Genomic DNA, 22150 nt, shown 5'->3' with positions numbered 1-22150 from the left:
GTAGTTGTGTGAATCCACACGGTCGTGCCCCCCTTCTAGAGCCAAACTGTGTTTTGACCATGCCAAATGGCACGACCGTGCCATATTTCCAAAACTACTTTAGAGGTTGGCGGTGCCAAATGGCACGATGGTGCCTCTCCACCCATGGCCGTTCACGCCACGGATGCGCCTCCAAGCACGGCTATGTGGCGCAGAATATGAGGGGACACTACCCCTATCTATAAAAGGGGATGTTCTCCCCTTTTACATGATCGAGGGCTTGGGGCTCTACCCCTTTCCTTGGAGAAGGGTTCCCCTCACTTGGGGGAACTCTGGAGCTTCTATCTTCTCTGTTTTTCATGATTCATCCACCTCTGGAGCAAAGGAGCGCCTCCAAAGACGCCGAGCTTTAAAGATAAACACTCCTCTCTCTCTATTTTTATATATTGAGTTGTAGTTTGCTACTTTCATTGTCTTTAGATTGTATTCTCTTGCAATGGAGTAGATCCTCCAATTCTTAGAATATAGTGAGTAATTGTAATGTGAGATGGATGTGAACTATATGGATTTTTCAATTTTCCTTCTAATAACATGTTTATGCCTTGTATCAATTTGATTAAATGTGTGTGTTATATGTTTCTGCTAATTTTCATGTTTAGTTGATTAGATGTAAAGATTACTTACCCTACAGAGGGGATGCTTCTGATCGTATTCCCGGATACCTGGTGACAGGGGGTAATTGGACTTTCAGGGCATCACCCTTGAAAGGGAGGGTAGTCTCTATATGAAAGGACTTAATTAGACTTAATGGGTTATTTCTTGTTCTATGTTAATAGGTTTATTGTATAATTCAGGATTGTGTGACCGAGCATCCCTACGTCATAAAGGGGCATCTTTTAATTGGACATCCAGGGTTATCTCTACTATCTAGAGGCATCAAGTAATCAAGAGGGCAATACTCCGACACAACCATTACAAGGGAGTATCGGGATTTAGTTAGATTTTCTACATTGCTTAAGGATAGAGGATTGGAGATGAATAATCCATAACACATTGATTAATGTTACAATGAAACTGAACCCCTGGAATTATTCCCCAGTCACTTTCCTTTTGTCTCTCTTCTCTCAATCTCCCTCTTTCAAACAATTTTGAACCAATCTTCGATTGTCTAGATAATTCAATCTGCAAAGTTAATTAGTGGTTAATCAATAGTCCCTATGGGATCAATATTTTTATTACTGACGACGTAACCATGTACTTGTAGCTTCGTAATAATGATACGACGAATAATGTGGACCCCCAAAGTCAGGGTAAAAGTAAAAGAAAATTAACTAACATAGTGGTCAAAGTCAAGGAGGGGTCAACACTCAGGGCTATCACAATCATATGTCTCGCCGAGTGGTCTAGCTGATTGGACCTCTGGTACGATCAAATCCTGAGTCCCTCATGATTGATGGAACCCTAAGCTGTATTAGTGCTGATGTGCGTAGAGTATATACATTTTTATGCATATTTTAATGCACATTCACGTACTTTATTTGCACTTGATATATGCACTTTTACACCTCTTATCATAATTTTCAATATAATTAATCTTCTTTGTCAAAGATCTACTCTTTGTGTGTATTCTTGTTGATAGAATATGCTTTTGGAGCGAAAATGATGCTTGTAGATGACTCGAAGAACAAACGAAGAACAAGGGCCTGACCGTGTGGAATCCACACGGCCATGTCACATTCTAGAGGAGGAGAAGGGCCTGATTCACAACACCTTGGCCAGCTACCAAGTATGCCTAGTTTCCCTTCCGATTGACATGGACGAGGCCCTCACTTTCCCCCACCTCCACCACCATATCGATTTCATCGGGACGATGAAAAGTTTAAGGGGGGGTGTACATAGTCTGAGTTCCTTTTTTTTCCTTTCTTTGCATTTCATTTTTGTTTTTGCATTTTCAGCACGCTTGTTTTCATGTCATTTCTTGTTTTGATTTCAAATTTTCATTTTTGATTGTTGCTTTGACTATCTTTTTAGTTATTTTGTGGCATATCAAGAACATCAATCCTCATATTTCTGTTGACTTGTTCAATAGTGATCCTGTCTGAAAGCGTAACGCGACGAAGAGCTGGGGGCGACGAGCGAAGATTTCAGGGAGCAAGTAGATGATGGTTCCGGGGAAGAGGAATCACAGTGGATATGAGAAAACCAAAGCAGATCCCGAAGAAATATAACCAAAAAATACCTCCCAGCAAAAAAAATAGCACGTCAAAGCTAGATCAGAGAAACCCAAAGTCGATCTAGGGAAGACTCCGACGAATTAGAACACTGTGACGAAGAAAACTCAGCTCACGGTTCCGACGGATGCTACTGTATCCTGCACACCACGTAGTCAATCAACCAGACGTCGGTGACTTAAGACCGGGGTGGGAATCCCTGGCTAGGCCCTCCGACGCTCAAGTTATCTCTCCTTGTTTTAGGTGGGAAGAAGAAGAAGTACAATGAATTCAAATGGAGCTTAGGGTTTCAGTGGTGGAGCTGTGCGTGAGCGTACCTGACCAATGGAGAGGATTCCCCCTTTTATACCACTCCATATAACTTCTGTAGTCATGAAGTAGACCCCGATTTGTTAGAGTTTGTTATGAGATGATGTAATCATCTGCAATAATAGTTTAAGGAATCTTTTTCGTACCTCAGATGTACCTTCTTTGTCGTCTAGCATATTTATAGAAGTTTCTAGAAGTCGTTTCCCGCCAAACTGTCATATGATTGTATATTATTCATACATCACCTATATTCGGTTGTAATACTTCTTACTAGCTATGTTAATGGGATTTAATGAATGTGAGTGTTTTTATGTCCTCCCAGATTTTGTCAGATTTTGCCGGGATTACATTACCGAGGGAGTTATGTATATGCTAATCCGGGTTTATTCTACCGACCGCGTTAAGCCGAGTTCCTTATGGTGATTTAGGTTCGCATACCTGCTCGGTCGCCTGAGATTACATTATCTAGCAAGTTATGTATATGCTCGTCCGATTTATTCTACCGACTGCGTTAAGCCGAGTTCCTTATGGCGATTTAGGTTCGTACTCCTGCTCGATCGCCCGAGATTACATTACCGAGCGAGTTATGTATATGCTCGTCTGAGTTTATTCTACCGACCACGTTAAGCCAAGTTCCTTATGACGATTTAGGTTCGTACACCTGCTCGGTCGTCCGAGATTACATTACCAAGCGAGTTATATATATGCTCGTCCGGGTTTATTCTACCGATCGCATTAAGTTGAGTTCCTTATGGCGATTTAGGTTTGTACACCTGTTCGGTCGCTCGAGATTACATTACCGAGTGAGTTATGTATATGCTCATCCGAAATTATATCACTAGGCGAAATATGTTTGCATTGTGTTAGTGCTTGCGTGGGTTTTGCCCATCGAGTCTCATTGGGCTTTATGACAGGCGATCGATCTTTGCTAGACCGATTACAGAGATTGCTTACGGATGCGTGTCTTTAAACTCGACGGAGCGTTGCTTGCCAAGTGCTCTTAGGTTTATTACCCCTCTGTTATTTTAACTTGGTCGATATTTTATGCTTGGTCATCCTTCTACTGCCGAGTGTATCAGCGTGGGCTACTCCTTCGTTCGTGGTAACTCGACCTGGATTATACTATCGGCCAGACCTACATTCTCGGTTGTGTTATTTTAACTTGGTCGATATTTTATGCTTGGTCATCCTTCTACTGCCGAGTGTATCAGCGTGGGCTACTCCTTCGTTCGTGGTAACTCGACCTGGATTATACTATCGACCAGACCTATATTCTCGGTTGATATTTCCTACTCGATCAAGACTCCCTTGTTGGGTGTAGACGCGCCCATTAGTACTTCACCCACTTGGGTTTGTTCGATCTCACCTACCTATTTATATTATGTGCTCTGTTATTTTTATCTCGGCCTGTCTAAAGTGGACGACCAAGATTTTCTTATCGAGCGCATTAGTCTCGACCGAGCCTCCTTACTTCCTCTTTCTTTTCCTTATATCTCCTTTCACACTATTACACGGACTCCACTCCTTATAACCCATATCACTAGCCTCCCTTTCAAGTCTAGTCGAAGGAGGTATATCCGACTGACTAGACCTGAGTGTGGTAGTGATCTCGTGACTCCTGCTACAATGCTCCCGTGACTCCTGACATCCTGATCCCGTGACCCCTGCTACAATGGTCCCGTGATACTTCCAGCTATTTAAATAAGTGTACGATCCTTCCTTCTAAAACATCCAGCTTTGCTTTCTCTTGTTCTACTTTCTCCTTAAAGATCTTATTCGAAGTCATGGCTTCAGATCCTCCTCCTTGGGATCAATTGCTGTGCGAGAAGGAAAAATTTTTAAACGAGGTCGTGCAAGTCCTAGATCTACATTGTTCACCCCAACAGGAATTGGAAGTGCGTCTGCTATCAGCTCAGTCACAGGTCCAGTCCGAAGTGGCTTTGAGGAATAAAGTCTATTCAGAGTTGAAGCAAAAAACTAAGGAGCTAGATAATCTAAGAGCCCAACATACCTCAGAGGTAGCCACTCTAAACAAAAAAGCTCGTGCAGATGATTTACTAATATCTCAACAGCAACGAGGTTTGGATCGACAGAAGGCTAAGGTGAATCTTCTGCAAGCCGAGTTGGCTCATATTAGGTTGGAGAGGACCTTTTAGTCACATGTTTGTGAGGGGGAACCTCACAAGCGCTAGAGGATAGGACTAGCCTCTTCCCTCTATCCGGGTTACCACTCCACCACATGGTCGTGACCTTCCTCCCCTCTAGAATGTTGGCACGGGCACGACCGTGTGTTGCTTGGCTTCTAGTCACAGGGGCACGACCGTGCAGGTTTGCACGACCAATTATGGTTCTCCTTCAGTTTTGGCCGCACAGCCGTGCAAGAGTTGCACGGTCGTGCACTGTCTCCCTTCTGTTCTGCCACACGGTCATGCGAGGTTGCACAGCTCAAGCTCCTGTGTGCGTTTTAGCTCCATTTTTGCTCCAAATAGCGTTTGTCAACAAGAAAATACACAACGAGCAGATCTCCAAACAAAAGAATATTTATGATGAGTATGCACTAAAGGAGACGATTATGCAAAGAATATGTATACATAAAGCAAGTGAATATGCGCTAAAACATGCATGAATGATCATAATATTTGTGCACATCAAATATCCTATTAATTCAAAATTATTAGTTCTAAGATAACAGATACCTACATTTGTTGTTCCTTTAAGGTATCTAAAGATTCTTTTGACTTGAGTCAAATAAGATTCTTTAGCACAAGTTTAGTATCTAGCACACATACTAACTGCAAATAAAATATCGGGTCGACTTGTAGTTAAGTACAGTAGGCTACCTATGATACTCCTATAGTATTTTAAGTCAACTGATTTTCCATTGGCGTCGTCATCTAGGATTGTGTTTACTACCATAGGTATTTTTATTTCTTTAGTATATTCCATTCCAAATTTTTTAAGTAATTCTTTAGTATATTTTTGTTGATAAATATAATTACCTTCGTTTGTTTGTTTAATTTGTAATCCTAAAAAGTAAGTTAATTTGCCTACTAGACTCATTTCAAATTCTTGTTCCATTAGATTTGTAAATTCATCTAAAAATTCTGAATTAGTTGAACCAAAAATTATATCATCTACATAAATTTGGAATATAAATATGTCCTCTTTTATTAATTTAACGAATAGGGTTGGGTCAATTTGACCTTGGTTGAATCCTTTGGATATTAGGTAAGAAGTTAGCCTTTCATACCATGCCCTAGGTGCTTGCTTAAGTCCATATAAGACTTTATTTAATTTAAATACATAGTCAGGATGTTCTAGACTTTCAAAGCCAGGTGGTTGCCCTACATAGACTTCTTCTTTTATTAATCCATTTAGAAATGTTGATTTGACGTCCATTTGATATAGTCTAAACCCCTTGTGGGCTGCATAACTGAGTAACATTCTAATGGACTCTAGTCTAGCTACTGGGGCATAAGTTTCATCATAGTCAAGTCCTTCAACTTGACTAAACCCCTTAGCGACTAGCCTAGCCTTATTTCTAGTAATTTTCCCAGTTTCACTTAGTTTATTTCTAAATACCCATTTAGTTTCTATTACTTTTTTATTTTTAGGTGGTGGTACTAAGTCCCAAACATCATTTCGCTCAAATTGAGCTAGTTCCTCCTGCATAGCTATGACCCAGTCTAGGTCAAATAAGGATTTAGCTACGGTTTTAAGTTCAATTTTTGAAATTAAAGAAATTTGACTTAGGTTTCTAAAGGATGGCCTAGTCTGAACCCTTAGGTCTGGATCACCAATTATCTGGTCAATTGGATGATTTGGGTTGACTCTTATGGTTCTAAAAGGTTGATTTTCTTGAGTTCTTTCTTCCTCTTCATGATTTAAGTCTTGATTGGTTTTTTCTTGATTACCATTGCTTTGAATGAACTCAATTGGCTGAAATTGGGTTTGATCTAAGTTTGGTTTGGATTCCTCAAATTTTACATTGGTGGTTTCTTCAATTCTTAATGTAACCTTATTATATATTATGTATCCTCTACTATTGAGTGAATATCCCACAAAAATGTCATTTTCTACTTTAGAAGTAAATTTTCCTAAATGTTCCCTAGTGTTCAAGATGAAAGCTGGACACCCAAATACTTTAAAATATTTTATATTGGGTTGTTTATTATAATAAACTTCGAAAAAGGTTTTATTGTGTACTTTATTTAAGGTTGTTCTATTTTGCACGTAGCAGGCTGTACTAACAGCTTTTACCCAAAAACATTTGGGAAGATTATATTCATTTAACATAGTTCTAGAGGCTTCAAGTAAAGTTGTATTTTTCTTTCTACAACCCCATTTTGTTGAGGAGTTTTAGGGCATGAAAATTTGTGATGATATCCATTTTCAAGACAGAATTTATTAAAATTATGGTTTTTAAATTCTCCCCCATTATCACTTCTAATTCTCTTAATTTTAAGATCTTTTTTGTTTTCAACTTGTTTACAAAAGTTTATAAAAGTTTCATCCTTATTTTTTAAGAATTTTATCCAAGTGAACCTAGAGTAGTCATCTATTATTACTAGACAATATAGACTACCGTTTATTGATTTGACCCCATGGGAGTCAAATAAGTCTAGATGTAAAAGTTCTAGTATTGAATTAGTTTGAGATTGATTAATTGGTTTGTGGGTAGATTTTGTTTGTTTGCCTTGTTGACAAGCATTACATATGGTTGAATCTAAGTTAGGTAATTTTGGTAAGCCTCTAACTAATCCATTTAATTTGCTTATATTTCTAAAATTTGTGTGTGACATTCTTCTATGTCATAACCACGTTTCTTCTTTTTATGTTAAATAACACTTAATTGAAGAAGTGGTTAAGTTAATTGCATAGATGTTGTCTTTTCTAAACCCTTTAAGACTTATTTTAGGGTTATCTAGGTGCTTGATTAGATATTCTGAAGATAAGATCTAACCTTATACCTAGTGTCACACAATTGACTGATACTTAGGAGATTATACTTGAAATTTTCAACAAGTAAGACATTTGTGATAATGAAGTCAAATTTTAGCTCAATGTTACCTATACCAATTACCTTGAGTTTGCCATTGTTTCCAAAGGCAACTGCCCCTAAGCTTTTGTAAGTAAGTTGGGTGAATTTGGTGTGATCTCTAGTCATATGTTTGGAGCAATCACTGTCCAAAATCCACTTGATTTCCTACAAAAGGTAGGAACTAGAATTAGTCTAAGTTCAGGCTGATAAAATTTTAAGGTTAGTTTTAACATAAACCTTAAGTTAATTAAAAATTTTAAGTTAAAATGAATTTTGAGTTAATTAATTTTAAGTTAATTTTTAAAGTTTTAAAAAGAATTTTTAAAGTTTTTAAAAGAATTTTAAAAATTCTTTTAAAAACTATTAAAAGAATTTTTAAAATAATTTTTAAAGTTTTTAAAAGAATTTTTAAAGTTTTTTAAAAGAATTTTTAAAGTTTTAAAAATAATTTTTAAAAATAATTTTTAAAGGTTTTAAAAGAATTTTAAAAATAATTTTTTAAAGTTTTTTTAAAGAATTTTTTAATTTAATTTAATTTTAATTGAGTGCTTAGTCATCTCACCCGATCTACGTTTTCAATCAGGGAATCCTATAATTTTGTGAGATGAATTGGGTTCAGTTTTAGGGTTTGGTTTAACTTTGTGTTAAATTCAGGTTTAGTTTTGAGCTCAACAAATAGATATTCTTTGGATAAACTTTTGGGCTATGGTGAGTCACTTGGACATCATTAGAGTAACCATGCCTTCGAGGTTTTCCAAATAGTCATATCCACTGAACTTAATACAAAACCTTAGTTTAACTGGTTAGAATCCATAAAGGGTAGCTTCGGTCAGTTCCACTTAGCCAAATGCACCAGGTCGAAGCCATATCTTCCTAGACATGCATAGACTAAGCTTCCCTAACGTAATATCATCCAAAACTTCACCAGTACCATAGGTCAAGTTAAACTTCGTCCCTTTTCTAATTAGTCCTAGTTACCCTGTCGGGTAGGTTAGTTTGGGTTATCCTGTTGGATAGGTTAGTTTTGAAGGTGCCAGCTATTCTGGAGCCTCCCACTGAATTTTTTGCCTTTATTTTTTATTTTTAGTTCTTGGTTTATGTCTATTCTTTTTATAGTTGTAATTTACTTGATGATATTCTAAGTCTTGGTGGGGTTTAAAATATTTGGATTTTGAATTTGTTGGTCTAGGTTTGTATTTTGATTTTTGAGTTGATTTATTTGATTTTACATAATATATTTTTTCTTTGGGTATATAGTATTGCTTAAGTCCTACTTGCATGGTTAAGCACGCTTTTGGAACCCAAGCTTTACTTGATTGTTTGTGTTGAGTTATTAACGATTTAAATGTTTTATTATAACTTGATTTGTAGCCAAGCCCGGTTTTGTTGTAGATTGTTTTTGGATTATTTAATATTAGATCTAAATTCTTAGATCTAGTTGTAAATTTTTCTAACATTTCTTTTAATTTGTTAATTTCTATTTTTAATGATAAATTCTCCTACTCAAGTGTTAGATCTTGAGTTGGATTTGATTTTGTGCTTTGTTCCTTGAGGTTTTGATTCTCCTCAAGGAGCAATTTATTTTCTTTTTCCAATTTAACTAATTTATTATTTAGACATGCAATAATTTTAAAGAATTTTTTATTTAAATTAAAATTTACCTCGTCGGGACCTTCGGAAACGAGTACGGACTCGTGGCTCGATTCGGGTTCGGACCCGTCTTCCGATTCTTCGTCCGATTCTTCTTCGAGAGCCATCAGCGCGAGGTGGCTCTGGTGCTTCTGATCTTCGGCATCTGATTCGTCCGAGGAGGAGTCGTCCCAAGTCACTTTGAGAGCCTTCTTCTTGGATGCCTTTGTCTTGTCGCTCTTCAGTTTCGGGCACTCGTTCTTGTAGTGACCCTTTTTGTTGCATCCAAAGCACGTTACGTTCTTTGGTTCGGGGGAGTTGATTTTCTATAGGTCCTTCTTGCTGAAATTGTTCTTTCTCTTGGTGAACATCTTCCTTACCAGGTTCACTAGGTACTCTTCATCTTCAGTCTCCTGATCAAACTCTTCTTTGGGTTCAGGCTTGTTTTTAGATCTCTCCTTGGAAGAACCTGCAAATAAGGCAATACCTTTTTCGGATCCAGCGTTAGTCTGCTCATGTAACTCTAACTCACATAAAAGCTCGTCTAATTTTAATTTTGATAAATTTTTAGAGATTTTGTAGGCATCCACGATAGACGCCCACAAATTATTGCGTGGAAAATCGTTCAAGGCATACCTTATTAAGTCTCGGTTCTCTATTTGATGTCCTATTGTGTGGAGTCTATTGAGGATGTCCTTGATCCTCGCATGAAGCTGACTTGCCGATTCTCCTTCCTGCATTTTAATGTTAAATAGCTTATTTAATAACAAGTCATGTTTCGTTACCTTGGCGTCGCTTGTTCCTTCGTGTAGCTCGATCAACTTGTCCCAAAGTTCTTTCGCATTCTGGTGAGGTCCTACCCGGTTCAGTTCTTCCTTCGTCAGCCCGCATTGCAGCGTGTTGAGGGCCTTGAACTCTGTTGAAGCTTTCTTCTTCATGTTTGGAGTCCACTGATCCGGTTCCAGTGGAATTCCAGAGTTGTCGACCGGCGCCTTGTAGCCTCTGGTGACGCTGAACCATTGGTCGAAGTCCGTCTTCAGATATACTTCCATCCACTTCTTCCAATATGGAAAATCATCCCCGTTGAACAAGGGATGACGTACTGTGCTGAAACCTTCAATTTGAGACATGATTAATCTGTACACACAAAAACAATTGACAAAGAAAGTCTCAAGACCTGGTCTTGGATTAGTAGTGCAGGAGAAGAAGAAGTAAACTGAAAAAAACTGATTTGGTGTTGCGCCAAATCAGATTAATAGCAATGAAAAGAATTTCCAAAAAAGTAATAATACCAGTTTGGAATAAAGACGAAAAATTGAAAATCGACAAAGAAAAGGAAAGAAAATTACACCCCCTGTCTGATTGGTTGTTGCACCAAATCAGAGTGATACCTGCTCTGATACCACTTGTTGGATCGTAGCGTTCGATAGAAGGGGGGAGGGTGAATATCGAAAAAAATTCATAGAGTAAGCACAGCAGAAAAGTAAACAAGCCAAAGAGAACACAAGGATTTACTTGGTTCGGAGCCTTTGGTGATTCTTACTCCAAGGCCCGCACACAAGGGTGTTTTCGATGGCCAATCACTACTAATTCGAAAACTTATTACACACTAAGTACAGGAATTATGTAGTAAAAGAAAAACCGATAATTATGAAAATAAGATAGGAAAGAGAAAAACTTTGTCGGAGATCTTTTCGCAGCGTCGCAGGAGCACAAAAGAGTAAACTCTGAGTTGTTGTTGGAGCTTCAGCCTTGACCCTCCTTATATAGGAGGTTCGGGGCCCCTGGAACCTTCAGGGCGCCTTGATTATGACGTAGCCGAGCCAACCAGGGACCTCCACGCGACGAAATGACGTTGAGGATAATTTTTCAGCTCCGGGCGCCCAGATCCCTCCCGGGCTCCCGGACCCTTAGTTTTCAACAGATTCCTTCCTGCACAAAAACGTTAGTCCAGAAGCAAATATAAGATATATCTTGCAACACAAAGTATTAGCACAGTTCAAAATTAAGAAGAATATTACTTAGATTCCGTCTCTCCGATACGGGAATCTAGTCAAGATCTCGAATTAGAATTCTGGAATAGTTCTAAGTCGGATCGGCGCCTAAGTTCCCTTCCCGAGAAGACGTCCTCACAGTCACTCCCTTCCGGTGACTTACCTTTACTTACCTGCCAGACGTCCAGTCAGCCATTCGACACGTCTGGGCTTCGCGCCAACTATCCGGTCAGCCCGTCGACCTAGCTGGACTTCGTGTCAAACGTCCAGTCAGCCCGTCGACCCGTTTGGACTTTATGCCAGCTATCCAGTCGACCCGTCAACCTAGCTGGGCTTCGTGCCAGACATCAGGTCAGCCCGTCGACCTGTCTGGACTTCTCCTGCACACTCGGTCAGAGTGTTAGATAATAACGAAACTAACTTAACCTATTTTGTCATTCATCAAAACTTGAGTTAGACCGTTAGTGCTAACTGCACCAACAGGTTTGACCCTATGAGGGGGTTGCTACACGTATGACAGACAGAGATCGATCGAACTTAATAAACCGCCCGAACATATTGTTGGTGCAACCTTAGGTCAAGGTTGACCTGGTTGACCAGACTCGAGTTGACTTAACTCGAGTTGTGTTTTGATGTTTGACGTGAACAGAAAAGTTGTATCTTGATGTTTTACAAGGATACAAGCTTGGGAGATTGTGGGTGCAACTCGTGGTCAAGGTTGACCTGGTTGACCCGAGGTGAGTTGACCTGACTCGGAAAAGTCCAAGCAGAGAGCTTGGCACGGGAAAAGTCCAAGCAGGGAGCTTGGCATGGGAAAAGTCCAAGCAGGGAGTTTGGCATGGTGAAAAGTCCAAGCAGGGAGCTTGGCACGGGAAAAGTCCAAGTATGGAGACTTGGCACGAAGAAGTCCAAGTATGGAAACTTGGTGTTGGAGTGTATACTGAGAGCCTAAGCTTTGTAAACATTCATTATGAATAAAGAATCACATTTGGTCTAATTATCTACATTTGTTTGTAGTTGTTCATTTAATTTATATTGTAGATAACATAGTATGTGGTGTCACATACAGAAGATGATGTTATCAGTACCTTATAAATTATAAACAGTAGCTCACGACCAGAATGGAAAGGAACAAACCATTAGAAAGTCGTAGTGTAATTAGGTATTAGTTTATCTTGACTATATAATTACACTAGTACACTCAGAGTGTATTGAGTAGGACCATTTGAGGTCGTTCCTTTTATACTGACTTTATAAAGGAACAAAGACCTCAGTTATTATGGAAGTGTGTGCTCTTAATCCTAATATAATAACAAGCACATATGTTTGATATTTATTTCTTTAATTTATCAATGGGTGAGATTTAGTTCGATGAATCAATAAACCCGATAAATTGGGAAATGGTATCACTCATAGTGTGTGTTGTTGATTATAGAAGGAAACTGTGTCCTAGTGATACTAGGTTGATAATGTCCTCAAGAGGAGCTCATAAAGATTGTCATGTTAAACCCTGCGGTGGACTTAGTCCGACATGATAATAAGGTTGAGTGGTACTACTCTTGGACTTAGATATTAATTAAATGAGTTGTCAGTAACTCACTTAATTAGTGGACATTCGATATCTTAAACACAGGAGACTAACACACTCATAATAAGAAGGAGCCCAAAATGTAATTTGGGATTGGTGCGGTAATTCAATGATAGTTCTCTAGTGGAATGAATTATCATTGATAAAATTAAGTTGTGTGTTCAGGCGAACACGGGATGCTTAATTTTATCGGGAGACCAAAACCAATTCCTCCTCTCGGTCCCTATCGTAGCCTCTTATTTATAGAGTACTATACCCACATATACCCACCTTTTATACCCACCTAAAGGGGCCGGCCAAGCTAGCTTGGGAACCAAGGGGCCGGCCTAAGCTTGAGTTTAAGGTGGCAGGCCTAGCTTGAACCCAAGCTAGTAGGGCCGGCCATAATTAAATAAAAAGAAATTTAATTTTAGATTTTATTATTATGTGGAAGATATATTTTAAAGAGAATTAAAATTAAAATATCTCTCTTGTAAAAGTTTTACAAAAGATTAAAGAAAGAGATTAGATCTCTTTCCTTATTTGTAGATTGGAGAGTTTTATTTTCTCTTTAAAATTATTCACATGTTAATAAAATTAAAATTATAGATATTTCCTTTTATTAACCATGAAGAGATTTTAAAGAGAAATTTTATTTTTAAAATTTCTGAAACAAATAAGGAAAGTTTTAATTGTTGATTAAAACTTGTCCAATTTGTTTCCTCTTGATGTGGCCGCCATCATTGTTTAATTGGGAAATATTATTTTATTTTTCTCAATTAAATCATGTCAAGGAAATTAAGGAAAATTTGTTGTAATTAAATTTCCTAATTTACCTAGGCCAAGGAATATAAAAGAAGGGGTGAGGTAGCCTTCACAAGACACAACATCTATTATTCCTCTCCCTCTTTTGCTCCTTGGTGTGGCCGGCCATCATCTCCTTCTCTTCCTCTTGTGGTGGCCGAACCTCTCCCTCTCCCTTGGAGTTCTTGTGGTGGTCGGATACTACTCGGAGAAGAAGAAGAAGAAGGAGAGAAAGCTAGCATCTCTTGGAGCTTGGTTAGTATTTTGTTTTCCTCCTTGGTGAAGTTTCCTTTGTGGCCGAACCTTGCTTGAGGAGAAGAAGGTGGTTGGTGGTTTCTCATCTTGGAAGATCGTTGCCCACACAACGTCCGAGGTTAGAAGAGGAATACGTAGAAGATCAAGAGGTTTTTCTACAAGGTATAACTAGTAATTTCTATTTCCGCATCATGCTAGTTATTTATGGAAATAATACCAAATACAAGAGGCTTACGTTCTAGTATTTCGAATATGGTTTTCGAAGTTGTGTTCTTTTGTTTCTTTCTTTTCCTTGTGATTTGATTGTTCTCTTTGGTTAACCTAAAGTTATTTTAGGAAATTAAATATTAGCTTTCTATTAAAGGTTTTGTCTAGTCGGTGGTGGTTGCTCCCATATCCAAGAAGGCCATGTGCCTCGCCACGTCAGTACTGGGAACCTTTTATGGAAATTGATATTTAATGGAATTAATAACTTAAGGAGACTTGGGTCGAACGTGTTAAGTTCCGCAGGAGATCCAAGTCAAAACCTAAAAGAACAAATAGATTAAGTTTTGGATCAAACGTGTTAAGTTCCGCAGGAGATCCAAAATTTAATTTAAAAGAACACATGGTAGCTAGGAAAAGGTTCAGACCTTTGTACAAAATTTTTGTACAATGGAACCTATAGGCTTTCCGAGTAGCAACCAACAATTGGTATCAGAGCTAGGGTTTTGCCTCTGCGTATTTGGTATTTAGTTTAATTATGCACATGTCATACATAATTTAGGCAGGTTAATAGTAGGATGTGCTAACTCTATGGATGCAGGATCCAACTATTATGGCTTTTAGTTAATTATGTGTGTGATTGGACCCTTGGACATGTCAAGGGCAATTTATATGTGTGTGCATGATTGTATTAAAATACAGCAGGAGCTGTATTTAGTTTTATTAGGATTTTATTTTTGATCTAGATACATGTACATTCCTTTTATGGAATATAGGATCAAAATGTAAAATTCTATTTATGTCGTGGATCGAATCTTGCAAAGCGTGGAACCTTCTAAGGACCAGAGGCGCAGCGGAACTTGGAGCAAGATGGATGCGACAGTTAGACCCGGTGGCGGTGGCCAAATATGGCAGCAGCTTCGGATGACAACACACGGAGGACAATTAAAGATAAAAGCCATAATAGTTGAAAATTAGATTTTCTATTTATTGCTTTTATATTGTCTTGTGTGCATGTTAGTTTACAAGTTTAGTAGGCTAGCATAGTTAAAATTCCTCATTTATAAATAACTAAGTGGGAGAGGATTTTTAAGTAAATCCCATGGTCTCCATTACTGGTTTGTAAGTGATGCAAACGAGCGTTGGCTCTGAGTGCCTTCCTCCATAACGGATGAGCTTGTTTGCGGATCACTAGAACAGACTTCCATTTATGGATGACTATAGGAAGTTAATTAAGAGCGTGTGATCTTCCCCAACCGGAAGGGGCATAATCTTATTAATGGACTTAGTGTCAAGTAATGGTGTACACTTAGACACATCTAATAGTATCCTCCCAATCGGAGTCACCGCTATTATTTGTGTGACCAAATAATACCAACTATTAATTTTATTTGTCAAAAGTTAGGTTGACAAGATAATAAAATTAATGGGTTAAAACCCTCCTTTTACAAATGTTGAATTTGTATCGTCCACACTAACGTGGCATACAAAATTCACGGTGGTTTAAGGTGTTGGTTAATTTAAAATAGTATTGTTTGAGGAATCAATATTATTCTAAATTTAGAGTTCGACCAAAAGTTATTTGTGATTCTTAGGATGACTTTCAACCCAATGTCCATCATACTTCAACAAAATAGACTTCCTGGACCAAATTACATAGATTGGAAAAGAAACACGGATATTGTTCTTACAAGCTATAAATTTGTCCTGATTGAGCATTGCCCTGATGCACCCATCGGTGAATCTACCCAAGAGGAGATTGAATATCATAGGAAATGGGTAAAAGCGATGAGATGGCGCGGTGTTACATTTTGGCTTCAATGTCAAATGTATTGCAACATCGACATAAAGATTTACCAACAACTTATGATATTATGAACAATCTCAAGGAACTCTTTGGTCATCGGGATAGGGCTTCTAGACAAGAAGCTATGAGAAAGATAATGACAACCACCATGCAAGAGGGTACTCTGTAAGGGATCATATCCTAAACATGATGGCTTATCCGAACGAAATACAGATACTTGGAGGAGAAATTGATGGGAAACCCGGATCGATATGATCCTCCAAACCCTACCTGGAAGTTTTGAGCAGTTCCGCCTAAACTATAATATAAATAAAAGGATTTATTCATTAGGGGAACTACTGACAGAACTTCAAGCAGCAGAAGGGTTATTTCGTCACAATGCTCAAATTCACTATGCTGAAAATGGTTCTACTAAACCGAAAGGTAAGAAGAAGAAGAAACAAACTGGTTCAGAAAGAAAGTGAATAAATCTCAGAGTACGGATTTAAAGTGGAATGAAGAAGCCGAAGGGCAAGTGCTTCATCTGCAAGCAGGCAGGACATTGGAAGGCGGACTGTACTCGTAAGACCCCAAACAAAGGTATATCTCATACTCTAGTTGTTGAAACATGTTTAGCGGTGTTATCTACCAGCACCTGGTGTGTAGATACGGGAGCCACTGATCATGTCTGCAATTCCTTGCAGGGTTCCAGGAAAACGACTATCTGAAGGGGAGATTATCGTCTACATGGGCAATGCTACTAAGGTGGCAGTTGTTGCAGTGGGAGACGTCTACTTATCTTTTAGTAGAAATAGAAATTTGGTTTTAAGAAATTGTCTTTATGTACCCAGTTTTAGAAAGAATTTAATTTCAGTTTCTAAACTATTTTTAGATGGATATTCAGTTTCTTTCAGTAACGATGTAGTTATTAAAAGAAATAAAGTGATTATCTGTTCTGGTGCATTAGTTGGCAATTTGTATATTCTTCCACAAAGCAAAACATGGAAATTTATAATTCATCTTCTAATTCTAATAAGAGAAAAGAACCTTCAGAAATGAACCAAGCATATCTTTGGCATCTAAGGCTTGGTCATATTAACTTAAGTAGGATTCAGAGGCTTATAGCCGATGGACTTTTAAGTTCATTAGAGTTGGAAAATTTTCCAACTTGTGAATCTTGCTTAGAAGGTAAAATGACCAAGAGGCCGTTCAAGGCCAAGGGGTATAGAGCCAAAGAAGTGTTAGAGTTGGTTCACTCTGATTTATGTGGTCCTATGTCTGTCCAGGCAAGAGGAGGTTTTGAATATTTTGTCTCTTTCATAGACGATTATTCAAGATATGGATACATTTACCTAATGCGCCGCAAGTCCGAGTGCTTTGATAAGTTCAAAGAATACAAGGTCGATGTGGAGAAACGACTAGGTAAAGTATCAAGACACTACTACGATCGTGGTGGCGAATACCTCTTAGGAGAGTTTAGGAATTACTTATCGAAGGCGATTCAATCCCAATTGTCTGCACCGAGAACACCCCAACAGAATGGTGTGGCGAGCGAAGGAATAGGACTCTTATGGAGATGGTTAGATCAATGATGAGTTATTCAGAATTACAAATTTTGGGATATGCTCTGGAAACAGCAGTGTACGTTCCGAACTTAGTACCTTCTAAATCAGTTTTCTACTCCCATAGAATTGTGGAATGGGCGAAAACCCGTCTAAGACATATTCGGATATGGGGTAGTCCAACACATGTCAAACCAGATCTTGATAAGTTAGAATCTCGTACAGAAGTTCGCGTGTTTGTAGGATATCCCAAAGGAACGAAAGGTGGTTTATTTTATAGTCCTAAGACCGTAAGGTCATTGTTAGCACCAATGCCCGCTTTTAGAAGAAGACTATATAATGGATCACAAGCCCAGAGTAAAGTTGTTTTAGAAGAACTTAGAGAGGACATGTCTACTTCAGTACCAACAAGACAAGATGAAGTACCACAAGAGACCGCAACACGTGTCGCACATGATACACAACCACAGACAGTCTGTAGTGGGAGGGTTGTAATGCACCTGAAAGATTCATGTTTTGGGAGAGTCTTGGACTTGATCCCGGTAAACATGAACCTGATCCCCATTATATGATGAAGCACTCCAAGATATAGATGCAAAGATCTTGGCAAAAGGCAATGAATTCAAATAGAGTCCATGTACTCTAATAAGGTCCGGAGCTTGTAGAACCACCGATGGTGTAAAAGCCGTTGGATGCAAGTGGATTTACAAAAGGAAAAGAGGGATGACGGAAGGTAGAAACCTTCAAAGCTAGGCTTGTTGCGAAAGGACACTCGGAAAGAGGGAATTGATTATGAGGAAACTTTCAGTAGCTATGCTTAAGTCTATCCGGATACTCTTATCCATTGCGCTCATATTATGAGATTTGGCAAATGGATGTCAAGACAGCTTTTCCTTAATGGAAGTCTTGAAGAGAACATCCATATGAAGCAACCAAGGATTTATTGAAAAGGCAAAGAGCATCTAGTATGCAAGCTCAATCGGTCCATTTATGGATGAAGCAAGCTTCAAGGTCTTGGAACATCCGTTTAATGAAGTAATCCAATATGGATTTATTCAAAGTCCGGATGAGTCTTGTGTATATAAGAAGTGTAACGAAACGTGGTGGTATTTCTTGTACTATACGTAGATGATATTTTGTTAATTGGCAACAATGTCAAGGTATTATCGACGTAAGGGTATGGTTGTCCAAACAATTTGATATGAAGGACTTAGGAGAATGTGCACACATTCTTGGGATCAAAGTTATAAGGGATCGCAAGAAAAGAATGTTGTGTCTATCCCAAGCTTCATATATAGATACAAGCCTTGCGCGTTTTAGCATGCAAGACTCCAAGAAAGGTTTCTTACCTTTAGACATGGAGTAGCTCTATCTAAAGAGATGTCTCCAAAGACATCAAAAGAGATAGAGGACATGAAAGCAGTTCCTTATGCTTGGTGGGAAGCCTAATGTATGCAATGCTATGTACGAGACCGATATCCGTTTTACGTAGGCATGGTCACAGATATCGAGTAACCTCGACAAGGACATTGATCGTAAAGCATATATTAAAGTACCCGAGAAGGACTAGGGATTATATGCTAGTTTACCAAGCAGATGATTTGCTTCCCGTGGGTTACACGGATTGATTTCCAATCGATAGGGATATAAGTCTACACATCGGCTATGTGTTTACTTTAGGAGGTGGAGCAATTTCATGGAGGAGTGTTAAACGATTTGAGACTCAACCATGGAAGTCGAGTATGTAGCACCTCTGAGGCGCCTAGAAGCGGTATGGCTCGGGAACTTTCTAATGGACTTAGATGTGATTCTGGTTTGCCCAAAATCATCACAATTTATTGTGATAACAGTGGTGCAAACTCGAAGGAACCACGAGCCCATAAGGCAAGTAAACATATAGAGCGCAAGTACCACTTGATAAGAGATATCGTGAAGCGAGGAGAAGTTGTCATCGCCAAGATTGCATCAGCGGATAACCCGGCGGATCCTTTCACTAAGGCCCTTCCCATAAACAGGAAACCATATGAGGAAAGGGAAAATGTATGGTGACAAGGGGACTAGTAATTGGAGATTGTTGGAGTGTATACTGAGAGCCTAAGCTTTGTAAACATTCATTATGAATAAAGAATCACATTTGTCTAATTATCTACATTTGTTTGTAGTTGTTCATTTAATTTATATTAGATAACATAGTATGTGGTGTCACATACGGAAGATGATGTTATCAGTACTTTATAAATTATAAACAAGAGCTCACGACCGAATGGAAAGGAACAAACCATTAGAAAGTCGAGTGTAATTAGGTATTAGTTTATCTTGACTATATAATTACACTAGTACACCTGTGAGTGTATTGAGTAGGACCATTTGAGGTCGCCCTTTTATCTCGACTTTATAAAGGAACAAAGACCCCTATTATGGAAGTGTGTTCTTAATCCTAATATAATAACAAGCACATATGTTTGATATTTATTTCTTTAATTTATCAATGGGTGAGATTTAGTTCGATGAATCAATAAACCCGATAAATTGGGAAATGGTATCACTCATAGTGTGTGTTGTTGATTATAGAAGGAAACTGTGTCCTAGTGATACTAGGTTGATAATGTCCTCAAGAGGAGCTCATAAAGATTGTCATGTTAAACCCTGCAGGTGGACTTAGTCCGACATGATAATAAGGTTGAGTGGTACTACTCTTGGACTTAGATATTAATTAAATGAGTTGTCAGTAACTCACTTAATTAGTGGACATTCGATATCTTAAACACAGGGAGACTAACACACTCATAATAAGAAGGAGCCCAAAAATGTAATTTGGGATTGGTGCGGTAATTCAATGATAGTTCTCTAGTGGAATGAATTATCATTGATAAAATTAAGTTGTGTGTTCGGGGCGAACACGGGATGCTTAATTTTATCGGGAGACCAAAACCAATTCCTCCTCTCGGTCCCTATCGTAGCCTCTTATTTATAGAGTACTATACCCACATATACCCACCTTTTATACCCACCTAAAGGGGGCCGGCCAAGCTAGCTTGGGAACCAAGCTAGGGCCGGCCTAAGCTTGGGTTTAAGGTGGCCGGCCCTAGCTTGAACCCAAGCTAGTAGGGCCGGCCATAATTAAATAAAAAAGAAATTTAATTTTAGATTTTATTATTATGTGGAAGATATATTTTAAAGAGAATTAAAATTAAAATATCTCTCTTGTAAAAGTTTTACAAAAGATTAAAGAAAGAGATTAGATCTCTTTCCTTATTTGTAGATTGGAGAGTTTTTTATTTTCTTTAAAATTATTCACATGTTAATAAAATTAAAATTATAGATATTTCCTTTTATTAACCATGAAGAGATTTTTAAAGAGAAATTTTATTTTTTAAAATTTCTGGAAACAAATAAGGAAAGTTTTAATTGTTGATTAAAACTTGTCCAATTTGTTTCCTCTTGATGTGGCCGGCCATCATTGTTTAATTGGGAAATATTATTTTATTTTTCTCAATTAAATCATGTCAAGGAAATTAAGGAAAATTTGTTGTAATTAAATTTCCTAATTTACCTAGGCCAAGGAATATAAAAGAAGGGTGAGGTGCCTTCACAAGACACAACATCTATTATTCCTCTCCTTTTGCTCCTTGGTGTGGCCGCCATCATCTCCTTCTCTTCCTCTTGTGGTGGCCGAACCTCTCCCTCCTTGGAGTTCTTGTGGTGGTCGGATACTACTGGAGAAGAAGAAGAAGAAGGAGAGAAAGCTAGCATCTCTTGGAGCTTGGTTAGTATTTTGTTTTTCCTCCTTGGTGAAGTTTCCTTTGTGGCCGAACCTTGCTTGGAGGAGAAGAAGGTGGTTGGTGGTTTCTCATCTTGGAAGATCGTTGCCCACACAACGTCCGAGGTTAGAAGAGGAATACGGTAGAAGATCAAGAGGTTTTTCTACAAGGTATAACTAGTAATTTCTATTTCCGCATCATGCTAGTTATTTATGGAAATAATACCAAATACAAGAGGCTTACGTTCTAGTATTTCGAATATGGTTTTTCGACGTTGTGTTCTTTTGTTTCTTTCTTTTCCTTGTGATTTGATTGTTCTCTTTGGTTAACCTAAAGTTATTTTAGGAAATTAAATATTAGCTTTCTATTAAAGGTTTTGTCTAGTCGGTGGTGGTTGCTCCCATATCCAAGAAGGCCATGTGCCTCGCCACGTCAGTACTGGGAACCTTTTATGGAAATTGATATTTAATGGAATTAATAACTTAAGGAGACTTGGGTCGAACGTGTTAAGTTCCGCAGGAGATCCAAGTCAAAACCTAAAAGAACAAATAGATTAAGTTTTGGATCAAACGTGTTAAGTTCCGCAGGAGATCCAAAATTTAATTTAAAAGAACACATGGTAGCTAGGAAAAGGTTCAGACCTTTGTACAAAATTTTTGTACAATGGAACCTATAGGCTTTCCGAGTAGCAACCAACACTTGGCACATGGGAAGTCGGAGAGGGCTCGGTAGCTCGTTCTCCGGACTGTGGTCAGAGAGGGCTCGGGAGCTCGTTCTCTGGACCGGATGGAAGTCGAAGAGGGCTCGGTAGCTCGTTCTCCGAACTGTGGACAGAGAGGGCTCGGTAGCTCGTTCTCTGGACCGGATGTGGAAAGTCCTGGTGAGTGAAGCCAGGCAGACGGATAAGTCCTGGTGAGTGAGGCCAGGCAGTGGGAAAGTCCTGGTGAGTGAAGGCAGGCAGTTGGAAAGTCCTAGTGAGTGAAGCCGGGCAGATTGGAATCCAGGAAGCCGTGAAAACCCTAGTGAGT

This window comes from Zingiber officinale, chromosome 8B, assembly GCF_018446385.1.
Source record: "Zingiber officinale cultivar Zhangliang chromosome 8B, Zo_v1.1, whole genome shotgun sequence".
Lineage (NCBI taxonomy): Eukaryota > Viridiplantae > Streptophyta > Magnoliopsida > Zingiberales > Zingiberaceae > Zingiber > Zingiber officinale.
This window is presented reverse-complemented; position numbering follows the sequence as displayed.